Here is a 4,801-nt window from a genome sequence, read left to right as displayed (position 1 = left end):
GTAATAATTTACCGTCAAAGGAATGTAGGACAATACAGATCAGCTTGCTCATATTTGTGATTCAAGGCCACGGAACATGAATCTCAAAACAATCCACAAATACAAAAGCACATTCACAGATTTCCTTGAGGCAGAATACCAAAGGAAAAAGTTTCTGCATTTGTGTGCACATTTGTAGACTGTATGGTGAGCAAATATATCACTGTATATCTTATATTTGTGCATTCTTATGCATGCATTTGTGAATTAAGCAGATTAGTGGACCTGTTGCATGCAATTGTGGATTGCTGTGTGTGTGTGGATCTATTGCGTATGTTTGTGGATTGAGCAAATGTGTGGATCTGTTGTGTGCATTTGTGGATTGCCTTGGCTTGTGAGGATTTGTTGTGTACATTTGTGAATTTAGCAGATGTGTCGATCTGTTGTGTGCATTTTTGGATTGCAGTGTGCATTTGTGAGATGTTTTGATACTATTTTATTGTTTTTGTTCACGCGATACTCCTGTTGTTATTTCGGCGAGCTCCACGTGACAGGGAATCAGAGAGAGAGAGAGAGAGAGAGAGTTGCAGTGAGTTGGTATGTTTGTCACCACCCCACCATTTTGTATCAGCAAGTATGTCATACCTCCGACTACAGAGAAAGAGATCTCAGCAAAATAGTCTGCATGTGTGACACCCTCGGCTAAAATCAAATTGTACTGAGTCTGCTAGTGTGGTGCCGGCTATATACATGCTGGGTTGCTCGAGTATGTAATAATGTATGGTGAAAACCCCATGCATTTAAGGGTTAATATAGCTTTAAACTATAGAAGTTGTGAAATTGAGACTGATAAATGTTCTATATTTGTGTAAATATATGGAGAACAAAAGAAATGATTAGGACAGATCAAAGGTACTGCCAATAAAAAACACAGTTACAATAATATATGGTTTGTCTGAATTCTTCAAGCAATTTCAGTTATTTTTATTACTTTTAAAAAAGATTTATTAAAGAAAATGACAATATTCCAAATGAATATTTGCTTGCTAGCTTGAATTATGTAAAAACAGTTTTTTGTTGACATCAGAACAAAACTACATCGTTCTGGGAAGGCTGTCAGTTCCAGGCACCAAGAGAAAGCACACAGTCTCTCAAGATGAACTTAAAAGAAGTATCATGGCAGAGAAAACATGTCTAACAACATGTTAAGAAGTCTGATTAGGGTTTGTATTCAATCCAAGCTAACTGTTTAACACTTTGCAAACCCCTGCTTTAACACTGAAGTGCTGAAGTGTCTTGGTAGAAATTTGAATTATGGATAATTGGACTTGTTTCGGTCATGAATGACTTGTTCAAAATGTAAAAAAAAAAAAAAAACAGTAATTTGGTGTCATCTAGTGGAGCAAAGGTGTAAATCACAGAAATGGTTAATGAATTAATCTGAACAAATCTATTTGGCAAACGGATTCAGAAGACTCAAGTCACTGAGATGAATCAAAATCACTGCCACTAATGTGTTCACAGACAAAAACTGAAGAAACAGAACACAAAACAACAAAAATGACAGCAGAGCACATGGCAAAGGAAAACAAGGAGTAACCATGTGACACAACATGGATGTCAGGATCCTGACACACAAAACTACAAACAAAGCAAACTCTTGTGACAGGATCCTGACATATTCCCCAAACAAAAGGTGATGCTTACTGCTGGCATAACTGAAACCTGTCTGTTAACATTAGGTGGACATGTGGTAGTCATTCATAAGTTACACAAACAGCAATTCAAACAATTTATTCAAGCAAATGATTGTTTTTTTTTGTTTTGTTTGTTTTTTCACAAAAGCATTATGTTAACTGTGTTTTCTGAAACAGTGAGCTTCACACTGGCCCTCTTAGCAGCATGAAGCAAAACTGTTGTTTACATTTTTACATACAGAATTGGTGAAGGGAATTCCAAATAATTTCCGCGAACCGGTTCTTTCTGATGGTTCGTTTCATTGAACCGGTAAAAAACAGATTCAGCGGTTCTTTTACGTCATCAGATAATGATGTCATTAGAATGTAATTCTAACATACCAGTGTCATGATAATTCACACTTATTTTCACATAAAGTCATATGTGAATGCATACTGCTGATTATTACCTTTTATTCTGTTAAGTTGTAATAATAAGGGTGTTTATTGTCATCAGTGTTTCATTCTGTGATCCTGCATATCGAATAGCCTACGACTGACAAATATTGATTACATTTTTGAAAAGTTTCCTGCATTAAAGTTTTCAACTAAAGCAACCAATACACACACTGATGCACAAACGTGGATATGTCCTACATCTATAAAGCATGTAAAGAGAATAAACTAGTCTTAATCAACTCAACAGAAACCATGATACTGCTTATAAAAATGTAAAATATAATCTGCATGCACAATAAACAACAATAGTAAAATTAATTTACATGGGTTAGGGTTAGGGAGGTAGTAGATTCCATATACTTAACTAAGTCCTCAACTCAGAAAAAGAAACCTGGTGAAAACTATGAAAAGTAGCAGAGACAACTGAACAGTCTGACAAAATATCAGAAGAAGGATTGGTGAATGTAGATAGAATATTCTCAGTTTTATCAATGAAAAACTTTTCACAAATGACAGTACACAAAAGACGAGGATTAATTATTGAATTTATATTTGTAAACAAAATTTTAGGTCTATGACAATGTTTGCTGATTAAATCTGAAAAAGATTTAGCCCTGGCTTTCTTGGCCACATTCTGAAAATTCACCAGGCAATTTTTAAAAATCTCAAATGAGACAGTGTAGTGATCTTTCCTCCATCTCCGCTCAGCTTTGTGACAAGCCTGTCAAAGAGAATGAGTATGGTCGTCCAACCACTGTTGAGATTTTGTTTTAGGATGTCTGTATTTAAGAGAAAAAACAGAATCTGAGATCATTGAGCATGAGGAGTGAAAAAGATAAATTAATTAATCTGGGTGTGGCATGGGGGGGGTGTGGTCATGAGTCTGTCTGTGGGAGAGGGAATGCGGTAATGCTCGTCACCTGGGCTGTAATGACCCTAACACCTGTCTCTCATTATAGTGATGGCAGAGGGAGACCTGATAAGGCTCGCCAGAGCAACAGAGGAGAGAGAGAGACAGACCAGAATCTATGTGTCTGTTAATAGAGAACAAGTGTTTTTGGATTTAAGCTGAAAAGCATACTTTTTGTTAGGCTGACCTTGAACCTGTTTTGTTGTCTCCTGTCTCCTCCACTGCCCACGAACTCAATCTTATCACACTGGGGTAGAAAGAAACTCAGCAGTGATTGAGGTTGCAAGGGCATTTTTCTGATAGGTTTCAGCAAACTGAGTGGCAACAGAAGAGTTTATATAACGAGAGTAAAAATCAGTGGATCTGTCAGTACACAGAGGACTAGACACAGTGATTTTAAATACAAAGGGCTTATGATCAGAGAAACATGCATCTTCAATATTTATATTGTCTATAGGAAACCCATGAAACATAAGATCGAGTGTATGCTAAAGTACTTAAGTAGCTTTATTTATATGTTGAAGAAAACCAAAGGAGTCCAGAACATAGCAAAACTCAGTGACCATGGGTTTACCTGGACAACAAACATGAACATTAAAATCACCCAGAATCAACATACGGTCATGCAATGGGAAAATATGGGACAAGAATTCAGAGAATTACTTTATGAAGTCTTTATCTGGCTTAGGAGGCCAATAGACCAAAGCACAGAATAACAGATAGTATGAGTATCAATTTTTACACACTAGCTCAAATGTGGAATAGGTCTCAACAGGAACTGTCCATAGTTTATACCGATTTTTAAAAATCATAGCCATCCCACCTCCTTTTCCAACACATCTAGGGGTGCTAATGAAACTGCAGTTAGTTGGGCAAAGTTCACCAAAAATGGTTGACTCACCAACACCAGTCCACGTCTCAGTTAAAAATAGGAAATCCAAGTCATGACAGGTAAAAAAAAAGTCATTTAAAATAAAAGTCTTATTAGACCAGACCTGGCATTGACCAAGGCCATTTTTAAAAACAAGTGAGCTGCTGGAGCCTGTGACTGTCAGATAAACTCCAATGGATGAATGTTCAAGAAGTTCACTCCTCCGCTTCGGATGCGCAGCCTCAGGGGAGCCGGGCAGACAGGCGGCAGGGTTTGATCCAGAACAATGAGCAGATGAAAGGAATATCTAAGTCCTATGAGTGTTGCGTCAACATGGCATCAATACAGTGCAGAAGCAACAAAGCAAATAATACTAACAGATAGTACATAGGTCAAACAGATAAAAACAGACAGGGCAGACGGCAAGCCGACAAACACAGCATGCTTCTGTAGACCAATCCATGCTTGCAGAGCTGCCTGATTACCCCACTATTCATTCTCTCAGCCAACCACCCACCTTTTTTGAAATTCTGGCAGCTTTGCACTCCCTAAAAAACAAGTCCGATGGCGCTGACAACATCCCAGCCGAATTTCTGAAGCAGAGAGCTGTCATGTGTATTCTGTTGATTCATGTCTTTTATTTTGAAATTCTAGTTCCTGTTTCATGTCATGTGTTCCTGTTTCCCTTGTCATGTGATTTCTGTTTTCCCTCCATGTTCATGTGTCATGTTTTCATTGGTTTATTGTTTAATTAGCTTGTTATGAGTTCTGTTTGTTCATTGGTTTATGTTCTCCCATGTCTTGTATTTAAGCTCTCATGTTTTCATTGTCAAGTTGTCAAGTATTGGATGTGAATGTTGTTTTGTTGTCAAGTCAAGTCAAGTCAAGTCTAGTTTGTCAAGTTCA

At 37.5% G+C, this 4,801-nt stretch overlaps 1 long non-coding RNA gene across 1 annotated transcript; it reads right to left on the bottom strand.

The window, feature by feature from the left end:
* Nucleotides 1-2,578: 2,578 nt before the first annotated feature.
* Nucleotides 2,579-4,060, bottom strand: LOC127430704 (uncharacterized). Its single transcript, XR_007895474.1, has 3 exons — nt 3,926-4,060; nt 3,212-3,338; nt 2,579-2,893 (listed from the first exon to the last, which is right to left on the bottom strand). It is a non-coding gene; the product is annotated as an uncharacterized LOC127430704 (long non-coding RNA).
* Between the last annotated feature and the right edge of the window lie 741 nt (nt 4,061-4,801).

The sequence above is a fragment of the Myxocyprinus asiaticus genome, chromosome 40 (assembly GCF_019703515.2).
Source record: "Myxocyprinus asiaticus isolate MX2 ecotype Aquarium Trade chromosome 40, UBuf_Myxa_2, whole genome shotgun sequence".
In the NCBI taxonomy this organism is placed as follows: Eukaryota; Metazoa; Chordata; class Actinopteri; order Cypriniformes; family Catostomidae; genus Myxocyprinus; species Myxocyprinus asiaticus.
The sequence above is the reverse complement of the archived record's forward strand: the minus strand, read 5'-3'. Positions and strand labels throughout refer to the sequence as shown.